This window comes from Vulpes vulpes, chromosome 14, assembly GCF_048418805.1.
Source record: "Vulpes vulpes isolate BD-2025 chromosome 14, VulVul3, whole genome shotgun sequence".
Lineage (NCBI taxonomy): Eukaryota > Metazoa > Chordata > Mammalia > Carnivora > Canidae > Vulpes > Vulpes vulpes.
The window spans coordinates 87,562,827-87,576,748 of NC_132793.1; the positions used below are offsets into that span (position 1 = coordinate 87,562,827).

General features: G+C 39.0%; 2 pseudogenes; both read left to right on the plus strand.

Moving 5' to 3' along the window:
• The first annotated feature begins 3,201 nt into the window (after window positions 1-3,201).
• On the plus strand, window positions 3,202-3,959 carry LOC112923103 (DCN1-like protein 1 pseudogene; annotated as a pseudogene).
• A 3,232-nt stretch (window positions 3,960-7,191) lies between these two features.
• Window positions 7,192-13,922, plus strand: part of LOC112923097 (glyceraldehyde-3-phosphate dehydrogenase-like) — a 29,921-nt pseudogene continuing 23,190 nt past the window's right edge.

Below are 13,922 nucleotides of genomic sequence, written 5' to 3' on the forward strand. Positions count from 1 at the left end.
GGCCTACTCACAGCCATTCCTTTTACCTGGTATATCATGTCTGGCTACCTAGAAAAAAAATTACAGGACATATAAAAAAAGCCAAAAGCAAAAACAAAAACAAAACAACCCAGAAACCTTACAATATGAAAAGAATAAGACATGGCAGCAATGTTGGAATTATCAGACCAAGAATTTGAAACAATATGATTAACATGCTAAGAACTCTAATGGATAAAGTAAACAGCACACAAAACAGTTGGGCATTGAAAGCAGAGAGATGGAAATCATAAGGAGAACCAAAAAGAAATGCTAGAGATAAACAAACAAACAAACAAACAAAAACAACCTTTACAGAAATGAAGAATGCCTTTGCTGGCCTTGTTAGTACACTAGACACAGTTGAGGGAAGAATCTCTGAGCTAGAGCATATAACAACAGAACCCACAAAAAGCAAAGAAAACAAATATGTTAAGAAAGGAGAGAAAATGGAATCATAAAATAATCAATTAAACCCACAAAAGGCAGAAAAAGAATGGAAGACAAAAATTGGAGCAAAGAATGAGGGCGACAAAAATAAAATGGTAATAAATATGGTACATATTAATCCAACTGTATCAATAATCACTTTGAATGTCAATGGCCCAAATGCACTAGTTAAAAGACAGAGATTATCAGAGTAGATCAAGACATAAGACCCAACTAGAAAGACAAATACCATGTGATTTCACTCTTATGTGGAATTTAAGAAACAAAACAAAGGGAAAAGAAAGGGATACAAACAAACAAACAAAAAACACTCTTAACGATTGAGAACAAATTGATGGTTAGCAGAGGGGAGATGGGTGGGAAGATGGGCTAAGTAGGTGATGAGGATTAAGGAGTTCACTCATGACAAACACTGGGTGATGTAAGCAGTTGTTGAATCACTATATTGTACACCTGAAACTAATATAACACAGTATGTTATCTATACTGGAATTAAAATAAATAAAACATAAGATCCAATAATATGTTGTCTACAAGAAACCCCCTTTAAAGGCACATATGTATTAAAAGTAAGTGGAGAGAAGAATATATGATGCTAACCCTAATCAAAAGAAAGCAAGAGGGATCCCTGGGTGGCGCAGCGGTTTGGCACCTGCCTTTGGCCCGGGGCGCGATCCTGGAGACCCGGGATCGAATCCCACGCCGGGCTCCCAGTTCATGGAGCCTGCTTCTCCCTCGGCCTGTGTCTCTGCCTCTCTCTCTCTCTGTGTGACTATCATGAATAAATAAATAAAATCTTAAAAAAAAAAAAAAAAGAAAGCAAGAGTAGTTTCAGACAGAACAGACTTCAAATTATTGAAAGTTATGAGGGACAAATAATAATAGTAAAGGAATCAAGTCTCCAAAAAGACATAATAATTCTTAACATGTATGTGCCTAACAACAGAGTATCAAACTATGTGAGCTAACAACTAATAGAATTGCAACAATAAATGGTTGAATCCATTATCATAATTGGAGACTTTAATACTCACCTATCGTAAATGTACAGATCCATCAAACAGAAAATCCGTAAAGACACAACCAAACTCAACACCTACCATCAACTGGATATAATTGACATCTATAAACAACATCAAACATCAGAGAATGCACATTCTTCTCAACCTCAAATGGAACATTTACTAAGACAGACCAAATTCTGGACCATCGTACACACCTTAACAAATTTGGAAGAATAGAATCACAACATCTGATCTCAGACCACTGTAGAATTACACTAGAAATCCATAACAGAAAGCAACTGGAAAATCCTAAAATATATGGAGATCAAACAGCACATTTCTAAATAACACATGAGTCAAAGCAGAAGAAATTTAAAAATACTTAACTAAATGAACATGAAAACATAAAAGAATTTGTGGGATGCAGTGAAAGCAGTGCTTAGAAGGAAATTTATAGCATTGGGTGCACATGTTGGAAAAGAAGGAAGATTCATAATCAATAATCTAAGCTTTCATCTTAGCATACTAGAAAGAGAAGAGCAAATTAAAAACAAAGAAAGCATAAGAAAAGAAATAATAATGATTAGAGCAGAAATCAATGAAATTTAAAACAGGAAATCAATAGGAAAAAACTCAACAAAACCAAAAGTTGGTTATTTGAAAAGATTAATAATTAATAAGCTTCTAGCCAGACCAACTCTCTTTTTTCTAAAAGAGAGGATACAAATTACTAATATTAGAAATGAAAGAAAGAGCATCACTGCAGATTCTGTGCACATTAGAAGGATAATAAAGGAATACTATAAAAAATTTGATAACCTGGGTGAAATGGAGCAATCCTTAAAAGACACAATCTACCAAAAGTCATACCAGAAGAAATAGTCCACATAGGCCTATATCAATTAAATAAATGAAATTAATAACCTTTCAAACAGATGGGTTCCCTAGTGAATTCTACCAAACATTTAAGGAAGAAATGATGACAATTCCCTACAATATTTTTGAGAGGATACAAGCAAAGGGAATACTCCCTAACTTATTATGAGGCTAGTATTACCGTAATACTAAAACCAGACAAAGCATATTATAAGAAAACTACAGATCAATATCTCTCATTAACAAAGATGCAAAATTCCCTCAATAAAATATTCACAAGTTTAATTCAACAATATATTTTAAAAATTATATACCATGATCAAGTGGAATTTATCTCAGGTATGGAAGGCTGCTTCAACATTTGAAAATTGATCAATGTAATCTACCACATCAAGAGGCTAAAAAGGAAAATCACATGATCAGAACAATAGGTGCAAAAAAAAAGCATTTGATAAAATCTGACACTCATTCATGATAAAAACTCAGTAAATAAGGAACAGACAGGAATTTCCTTCACTTGATAAAGAATATCTACAAAAACCCTACAGCTAACATTATATTTAATCATGAGGAACTCAAAACATTTCCACTAAGATCAGGAATAAAGCAAGAATATCACCACTCACCACTCTTTTTTAACATTGTATTAGAAGTTAAAATAATTAAATAAGAGAAAAAAAAGGAAATAAAGGTGTACAGATTGGAAGGAAGAAATAAAATTATCTTTGTTCACAGACGGCATGATCATATATGTAGAAAATCTGAAAAGAATCAACAACAACAACAAAAAAACTCCTTGAACTGATTCATTGTGAAGCTAGAGGTGGAGGAGAGAGGCCTGGAAGACACCAACATGAGCAAATTGAAATCATTGCAGAAGGATAAAATTTGTCAGTTTATGATCTTCACACAATCTACTGAAAAAACAGCAGTAAGTTTTCTTTTTCAAAATGACTGGAAGCTGGGTATTGTAACACACAATTTTCTTCCAAAATCCTGAACCTTATATGTGAGAGAGTGTAAAAGGATCATTGAACAGGAAGAAGTTAGAACAACTATACAATAGATACAAAAATCTTAAAGATGAAAATAAAATAGGAAAAGATGGTGTACTACAGCTCTGTGATGACCTGGCACTCAATCCAACCAGCATTAGTGCGTTAGTTGTGTGGAAGTTCAGAGCAGCTACAGAGTGCAAGTTTCCCAAACAGGAGTTCATGGATGGTGTGACATTGAAAAACTGAAGGCCCGATACCCGAGATGGAACAAAAATGGAAAGAACCAGGATGATTTAATAATTTTTACCAGTTTGCTTTTAATTTTGCAAAGAATCCAAAACAAAACGGATTAGATGTAGAAGTGGCCATTGCCTACTGTAATTCAGTGCTTAAAGAAGATTTAAATTCTTAGACTTACGGAATACATTTTTGTTGGAGCATCATAAATGATCAATATCAAAAGATACTTGGAATGTTCTTTTAGACTTCAGTACAAAGACTGGTGATGACATGTCTTAATTATGATGAAGAAAGAGCATAGTGTGTTCTTATTGACAATTTTGTGGAACTTGCATGCCCTCAAATTGCTTGGACAAAAAGTACAACAGAGTAGCAAGCACTAAAGGAACCTTATGGAATATACATACTCTGTACAATAAATACAGTGTAAAATTGCGTGGTCAATTTCTGCTGGCTGGACTGAACTGAAGATCGATCTTCACAGCTCAGATGGAGAGTTGTGTCAAAACTTTAAAGATACCTTTTGGACTAGATCACATTTCACTCTTCTGATGGTAGTTTGGGTTTGTCTTCTAGTTTTGGCTGCTCTAAACATTTATAATCCCAACATTGTGGATTTCATCTTTTATCTATGGACCATACTAGTTTATTCTCCCATAGAGAAGCTTTATGGTGATTATTTTGAGGTTTTCATTCTTGCCTAAAGCACAATGCTGTCTTCACTAGAAAAGTTATTAATATTAAACATATGAATATTTTTAAAAACCTCCTGAGACTAATAAGCAATTATGGCAAGATTGCAAGGTACAGGGTTATATAAAAAAGCCAATTACTTTCCTATATGCCAGCAATGAACAAGTGAAATTTGAAATTAAAAACACAGTACCACTTATATTAGCATTCCCCCCAAATGACGTAGTTAGTATAAATCTAACAAAAGTATAAATCTATATGAAGAAAACTAAAACACTCAGATGAATTGAATTAAAGAACTACTAAATAAATGGAGAGATATTCCATGTTCATGGACAGGAAGACTCAATATTGTCACGATTTCAGTTGTTCCCAACTTCGTCTCTAGATTCACTGCAATTCCAATAAAAATCCTAGCAAGTTATTTTGTGGACATTGACATTGATTCTAGAGTTTATATGGAGAAGGAAAAGACTCAGAATAGCTAAGAGAAGAACAAAGCTGGGGGACTGACACTACCTGACTTAAAAACAATATAAAGCTTCAGTTATCAAGATATGTGGTATTAGCAAAAGAATAGACAACTAGATCAATATGATAATAGATTAGAGAATATAGAAGATAATAACAAATAATAAAAATAATATAATAATTATAATATAAATATAATATAAAAGTAAAATATAATAAAATAATAATAAAGGTATTAAAGATAAAGACCCCAGACATATACCCACATAAATATATTCAACTGATCTTTGACAAAGGAACAAAAGCAATACAATGGAGCAAAGACAATATTTTCTACAAATGGGACTGAAACAACTACAACCATGTGCAGAAAAATAAATCTAGACACGTACTTTATAACCTTCACAATAATAAACTTAAAATGGATAATAGGCATAGATGTAAAATGTAAAACTATAAAACTGCTAGAATATACTATAGGAGAAAACCTAGATGACCTTGGGTATGGTGATGTCTTTGTAGATACAACACCAAAGACAATCCATGAAATAAACAATTGATGAGCTGGACTTAATGAACATTAAGAACTGCTTTGTGAAAGATAATGTCAAGAAAATGAGAAGACAAGTCATAGACTGAGAGAAAACATTTGCAAAGATATATCTGATAAAGAACTATTATCCAAAATATACAAAGATTTTTTCAAACTCAACAATAAGAAAACAAACAACTCAACTAAAAACTGGGCTAAAGACTTAACAGACACCTCACCAAAGAAAATATACAGATGGTAAAAAAGCACATAAGCACATGAAAATGTGCTTACATCATATAGCATCAGGGAAATGCAAATTAAAACAACAATAAGATATTACTACACACCTATTAGATGGCCAAAATTGGGAATACTGACAACATCAAATGCTGGTGAGGATGTGGAGCAACTGGAACTCTCATTCATTGTGGGAATGGAAAATAGTACAGCCACTTTGGAAGGCAGCTTGGTAGTTGGATGCTGCTTACAAAACTAAATATGTTCTTTTTTAAAAAAAAAAAAGATTTTATTTATTTATTTATGAGAGACACAGAGAAAGAGGCAGAGACAGGGAGAGGGAGAAGTAGGTTCCCTGCAAGAAGCCCGATGCAGGACCTGATCCCAGATTCCGGGATCATGACTCAAGTCAAACCCAGATGCCCAACCACTGAACCACCCAGGCATCCCAAAACTAAATATATTCTTAACCATACAATTCATCAATTGTGCTCGTTGGTATTAATTTACCCAAATGAATTGAAAACTTATGTCCATACAAATACCCTAAACATAAGATATCTATGGCAGCTTCATTTCTAACTGACAAAGCTTGGAAACAATCAAGATGTCCTTTAGGAGGTGAGTGGATAAAGAAACTGTGATACATCCAGACATGCTAAGTATATTACTTAGCACTAAATAGAAAAGAAGTATGAAGCCATGAAAAGACATGAAGGAAACTTAAATTCTTGTTACTGAGTGAAAGAAGTCAATCTGAAAAGGCTACATACTGTATAACTTCAACTATATGACACTCTGGAAAAGGCAAAACTATGGAGATAGTAAAAAGATCAGTGGTTACCAGGGGTTGAAAGTAGAGGGAAAGATGAATGAGCAGAGCACAAAGGAATTTTAGGGCAGTAAAAATAACTCTGTATGATTCTGTAATGGTAAATACTTGTCATTATATGATTGTCAAATCCATAGAATGTAGAACACCAAGAGTGAACCTTAACGTAAATTATGGAATTTAATGAGGTGTCAGTGTAGATTCACCAATTGTAACAAGTGTATTACTGTGATACAGTGATAGTGGGGGAAGGCTGTACATGTGGGAGGCAGGGATGTAGGGCAACTCTCTATACCTTCCTCTCAAAATTTCTTCAAACTTAAAACTGCTCTAAAAGTATAGTCTTATTTTAAACAGATTTAGTTTGGATCCTGGAATCAGATTTGCTGGACTTGAAACCAGGTAATTATGCCCTTCTAACCCTATGACTCAATTTTCACACCTATAAAGCAGAGATTGTACTAGTATTGACCCACAGGGTGATTGTGAATGTTAATAAGACAATGCATGAAAAGTAGGTGGCCTCAAGCCAGTCGCAAAAGACAGATTTAAGCTATTTAAAACTGTCCTGGGATCCCTGGGTGGCGCAGCGGTTTGGCGCCTGCCTTTGGCCCGGGGCGCCATCCTAGAGACCCGGGATCGAATCCGACGTCGGGCTCCCGGTGCATGGAGCCTGCTTCTCCCTCTGCCTGTGTCTCTGCCTCTCTCTCTCTCTGTGTGTGACTATCATAAATAAATAAAAATTAAAAAGAAAAACTGTCCTGGCTCGCTGCTCTTCCCCGTTCGACAGACAGCTGCATCTTCTGGTCTAGTGCCAGCAGCGTCCCCAAGACACTGATGGTGAAGTTTGGACTGAACGGATTTGGCCATATTGGGCACCTGGTCACCAGGGCTGCTCTTAACTCTGGCAAAGTAGATATTGTCGCCATCAATGACCCCTTCATTGACCTCAACTACATGGTGTACATGTTCCTGTAAGATGCTACCCAGGGCAAATTCCATGGCACAGTCAAGGCTGAGAACGGGAAACTTGTCATCAATGGGAAGTCCATCTCCATCTTCCAGGAGCAAGATCCCACCAACGTCAAATGGGGTGATGCTGGTGCTGAGTATGTTGTGGAGTCCACTGGGGTCTTCACCACCATGGAGAAGGCTGGGGCTCACTTGAAGGGCAAGGCCAAGAGGGTCATCATATCTGCTCCTTCAGCTGATGTCCCCATGTTTGTGATGGGCGTGAACCACGAGAAGTATGACAACTCCCTCAAGATTGCCAGCAATGCCTCCTCCACCACCAACTGCTTGGCCCCTCTGGCCAAAGTCATCCATGACCACTTCGGCATTGTGGAAGGCCTCATGACCACTGTCCATGCCATCACTGCCACCCAGAAGACCATGGATGGTCCCTCTGGGAAGCTATGGTGTGGCAGCCAAGGGGCTGCCCAGAACATCATCCCTGTTTCCACTGGCACCACCAAGGCTGTGGGCAAGGTCATCCCTGAGCTGAACCAGAAGCTCACTGGCATGGCCTTCCATGTCCCCATCCCCAACATGTCAGTTGTGGATCTGACCTGCTGCCTGGAGAAAGCTGCCAAATAGGACGACATCAAGAAGGTGGTAAAGCAGGCATCGGAGGGCCCCCTCAAGGGCATCCTGGGCTACACTGAGGACCAGGTTGTCTCCTCCGACTTCAACAGTGACACTTACTCCTCCACCTTTGACACCAGGGCTGGCATTGCCCTCAATGACCACTTTGTCAAGCTCATTTCCTGGTATGACAATGAATTCGGCTACAGCAACCGGATGGTAGACCTCATGGTCCACATGGACCAAGGAGTAAGAGCCTCCTGGACCACCAGCTGCAACAAGAACAAAAGGAAGAGAGAGGCCCTCAGCTGCTGGGAAGTCCCTGCCCCAACTTAATCCCCCAACACACTGAGAATCTCCTGACCTCCAATTTATATCCCAGACCCTGAGGAAGGGGAGAGGCTTGGGAAGCCCTACCTTGTCATGTACCATCAATAAAGTATACCGTACCCAGCCTAAATAAATAAATAAATAAATAAATAAATAAATAAATAAATAAATAAAACTGTCCTGTTGGGGCACCTAGGTGGCTCAGTGGTTGAGCGTCTGCCTTTGGCTAAGGTCGTGATCCCTGAGTCTGGGATTGAGTTCAGCATCAGACTTCAACAGGGAGTCTGCTTCTCTCTCTGCCTTTGTCTCTGTCTCTCTCTGTGTGTCTCTCATGAATGAATGAATGAATGAATGAATGAATAAATAAATAAATAAATAAATAAATAAATAAATAAATAATCTTTAAAAAAAAACCCAAAGTATTCTGTTGAACAGTCTGAACCAGTGAGGAACAAACAGGAAGTGGCTTGATCTTTCTTCCACTCTGTCCTTCAGGCAAGTTCTTTTGACATCTTAGTGAGCCAACCCACCTCAGCTTTCCAGGCATTTTTAATGGTAGGAATAAGTCTTGTTTCTATAAAGATGACTCGCTTTCAGGTATTCAGTCCAGTCCAGTCTCAATCAAAATTTGAATCTCACATCCAAGCCAAGCTCTGCTCTGGCCCAGCCAGGCAGTAGGGAGGGTCATCGAGTGTCCTTTCAGGAGTTTTCTCTCTCCCTTCCTCTCCCTTTCCTGGCTCCTCTAGGCTTGAGGCAAAGGAAGTAGAAGATTAATCTAGGAAGGGAGCAAAAAATCTTTTTTCTTTTTCACCTAACTAGTTCTGCTGCCGGATTCCCACATGGCAATCCTCCAAATGCTGGCTCTCTCAAGGAGCACATTTTGCGGATTCTTTTGAGGCTCCCTGGGAACATACACACTGCATAGTGTCTTAACCTGAGAGATACAGTCTTTGGGCAGTCTCTTGTACCTCCTCTTTGCTGGTTAATCTCCACGGCACCCCCTGGCCCTGATCCATGCCTCTTCCTTCTCTGTCTTCCTCTGTGATCCAGAGGCTGACTCCTGAGGATGACACCTTTTGGGTTTCCTTGATGATTTCTGGGTTCACCTAATGGAAACCCCATCAGGAGAAGGGAAGGTGAGAGGAGAGGGGGATTTCCTACCCATCCTTGCTGCAGGCCTGCACCTGGCAGTAGTGTGGCCCTCATGACCATAACTCCAGCTGAGCTGCCCCACCTCCCCAGATCCAGCCCTCCCTGGGCTCAAGTAATATAATTTCATCCCCTTGAACTTCATCCTCAGAGCAGGAACAGCTCCCTGCTGTCACTAGCCCCAGGTGCCCAAGAACCCACCTGAAATAGTGCCTTCAGGCGGAAAAATTCTTCAAAAAATACACAGGGAGTGAGATATTAGAAATAGCTATCAGCAAAATAGAATTCTCACAAAGGACTTGTATACAGAATACATACTTAACCCCTCCACACCAATAAGAAAAAGACATAACCTAATGTAAAAATAAACACAACACTTGAATAGACACTTTACAAAAGAACATATCAAAATATTCTTTCATGTGTTTCATAAACACAAAGAAAGGAGTTTAACTTCGTTAGTCATCAGGAAATTGCAGATGAAAAACTGCAATGTGATATCACTGCCTACTCACTAGAGTAAAATAAAATAAAAACGGTGGAAAATCCAAGTGCTATGGAGGATGTGAAGCAACTAGAACTCTCCTACACTTCTAGAGGGGGTGTAAAGACTTGGAAGAGTCTTTGGTGTGTTTGATAAAATTGAACTACACAAAAATATATACCCCAGGAGTTCCATTCCTAGAAATACACTCAATTAAAATGTATGTTCATTCTTCATAAAAGCCCCAACATGGACACTACACACATGAATATTAACAAAAGAATGGATAAATAAATTGTGATATAGTCATTCAGTGGAATACAGCACAGCAGTGAGAGTCAGTGATGTATAATGGTAGGCAACAACGTGTATGATTCTTATAAATATAATGTTGAGTAGAAGTGCCTGGGTGGCTCAGTTGGTGAAGCCTCTGACTCTTGATTTTGCCTCAGGTCATGGTTGCATGGGTGGAGAGATTGAGCCCTATGTTGGACTCCCCACTGAGCAGGAAGTCTGCTTGAGATTCTTTTTCTTCTCTCCCTCTGCCCCTCTCCTTGTGCTCTCTCTCTCTCAAAATAAATAAATAAATCTTTTTAAAAAAAAAAACTCTCCTTATAAAAACCCAAACAGAATGTTGAGTGAAAGAATATAGATTAAAACAAGATGTTGTATATAATTACATTTATACAAAGTTTAAAAACAGGCAAACTAATCTTAGCTGTTGGAAGTCAGGGTAGTGGTTATTTTTTTTTAAAGATTTTATTTATTTATTCATGAGAGACACAGAGAGAGAGAGAGAGAGAGAGAGAGAGAGAGGCAGAGTCACAGGCAGAGGGAGAAGCAGGCTCCATGCAGGGAGCCCAACGCAGGACTTGATCCCAGGACTCCAGGATCACACCCCCGGCTGAAGGCAGCACTAAACCACTGAGCCACCCGGGCTGCCCCAGGGTAGTGGTTATTAAGGATAGGATGGGACTAGTGCATAGTGACTGGAAGGGAATCAGAAGGGGCTTATGGGGAGCTAGAAATGGTCTGTTTCCTGATTTAGGGGTTGATAATGCAAGTCTGTTCAGTTTGTGAAAATTCATTGAACTATACACTTATATGTGCTTTTCTGCAAGTATTTTATTCTACAATAAAAAAGTACTCTTCATTCTTTTCGGCAAATGGTGTCATAACAATTGGATATCCATTTGGAATTAATATCAGCCCTCACCTCACACTATATTTTAGAATTAACTTCAAATGGATTGTAGACCTAAATGTAAGAGCTAAAACTATGAAGTTTGAGAAGGAAAGACAGGGAAATACCTGTGTGAATTTGCATCAGGCATAGATTTATTGGCTACAACACAAAAAGCACCAAGTAGAAAAGAAAAAAGATTGATAAATGGGGCTTCATAAAAATTGTGAGGCTTTTGTTCTTTAAAAGACACTTAGAAAAATGAAGAGACAAGGTACAAACTGGGAAAAAATATTTGCAGAGTATATATCTGACAAAGGACTTGTAGTATTTAAATTATGTAAAGAATTCTTTAATTCAATAAGAAGATAAACAACTCAAAAATTGGCAAAATATTTGAACAGATATTTCACCAAAGATGTGGATGGCAAATAAGCACATGAAAGGATACTCCACATCCTTAGTCACTAGGGAAATGTGAATTAAAACCTCATGAAATACTACTACACACCTGCTAGAATGGCTAAAATTCAAAATACTGACAATACTAAGTGCTGACAAGCATGAGGAAGAAATGGAACTCTCATACAGTACTGACAAGAATACAAAATGTACAAGAGCTTTGGGGGAAAAAATTGGCCAGTTTCTTAGAAAGCTAAACATGCACTTACCTTATGACCCAGAATTTCCACTCCTAGATATTTATACACGAGAAATGAAAACATACATATGCACAAAGACCTGTATGTGAATATTTATAGCCATGTTACTCATAATCACCAAAAGTAGAAACAATTAGAAGGTCCTTCAACAAGTGAATTGGTAAACAAAGTTTTGTCCATACAATGGGATGCTATCCACTGACTAAAACTTGGGGAACAAACTGCTGACATATGCAGCAACATGAATAGATCTCAAAAACATTATGCCAGGTGAAAGAAGCTGGATACAAAAGCCGAAATACTCTATGACATCATTTATGTGGTCTTCCAGCAAGGCAAAACTCTAAAAATAGAACATCTGCCAGTGGTAGCCAGGAACCAGAGATAAAAGAAGGAGAGTGGCTGCAGAGGAGCATGAGGAAACTCTTTGGGGCAATATAAATGTTCTATACTATGTTTCTGGTGGTGGTTATACAACTTTAAACATTTGGGAAAACTCATTAAATGGTATATCTAGAAAGGATGAATGTCATTTTATATAAATTTTACCTTAGTAAACCCTATTTGTATAAATCTCTTCATGCTAACCATCTAGGGGGAATTTCTGCTGGGACCTTGACCAACCAACATACTTCCCTTACCCCCTGCCCCTGATGGGCCCTTCTGAGCCCCTTTGTCCCAGCAGACCACTCCCTGGGACAAGGCACCTTCAAGATTGCTAGAACTGGACATCTTCTGTGGCTACCCACAATACCCCACCATACCCATGAGCATGGGCTGTCCCACCACTGCCCACTGCCCTCACCCTGCAATCATGGGCTGGTCCAGCCAATCCCTCAACCTTGGAGTTTTCTAAGAGAGAAGTGGGTATTTCCTCTGCTCATTTCCATTTTCAGTTACCAAGGCACACTTACCAAATATATCAGAAAATCGTCCACCAGGTACAGCTTGATTAATTGCACCCAGAGAGCAAACATTTGACCAGAAAATGCAATGACCATCTTCCCTTTTGGCAAACACCCTGATCTCTAAAGGGCGACTGTTGGCACCACGTGATATGGTTTGAGGGACTCTTCTCAGCACCCTTCACCAGGTGATGACACCCATCACTCCCATCAAATCCCTCCCTGACCCCATTTCTCTCAATTTTCTGTATTTGTCAGCTGGTGCTACTGGGGCAAGGGCTGCAAAACCAGTGTAGACTTAGCAAACCCCAGAATGGATTTCTAGTAGGTGTTTGGTGCTCTTTTGAAATATGGGAGGTGCTTCCTTCCTGTTGTCCCCAGCTCTGGAGCCTTAGCCCAAGTTCAAACACTCCAGGGAGCATCTGCACTTAACGGTGGGTTGTGTGCCCTCATTTGCTCCCACCTGTTGATGAGTACACAGAAACTGGTGTTACACAGTCAACAATTGTTAAGCAGTTTTCAAAAATAGCTGGTTGGTTGGTTGAATCAGACTGGACAGCTTTTTCTGGAGATCTGCAGGGAATAAATAATCGCAGTGCACCTGAATCAAATCCTCCCCATTTCCTGCCCAGCTTGTGGGGCTCCATGAGAATGAAAGAATTTGTGTGTGTAACATCTCTAATGCACCCATGAGAGAGAGAGAGACAGAGAGACCCCTGATTTATGCAGAGAATACTCTCCTCAGAATATTTATCCTTTGTGGTCACAAGAGTATACTCCTGGAAAAACTGGCTTTTTATTCCATGGCAACATTCAGGGAGGACTGATATTTTTAAAGCTGAAGACATCTGACCACTGGTCCTCAATAAAAGCTGCTATAGCTCCTTAATGGGCCACTGGGAAGAGAAAATGTACCAAAAGCTGAACTTTGTTACTTAAAATTGTTGTCCCTTGCTATAGTGCCAGAACCAATGCTTTCTCTAGGAGGTTGGGCATCCAGCTTCTGGTCATAAGCCCAAAGATGATGGCTGAGCCAGGGAGAAGGCTGAGAACAGGTGTGGTCCTTCAAGGAGGCATCCATTTGGAACCCAGGTGCTAGAGTTAGGGAGTGTGAACTGAATGCCTGCATCTCAAGGAGCAGTGAAAGTCTTTCTCAGAACCACACACTGGCAGGGTCACCCAGCTGCCTGGGGAACCCAAGAGGCTACCATGTGAGTGAGATTCACAAAGTGGCTGCTTTAGCCACACACATCCATTGGTCTGCTTCTGTG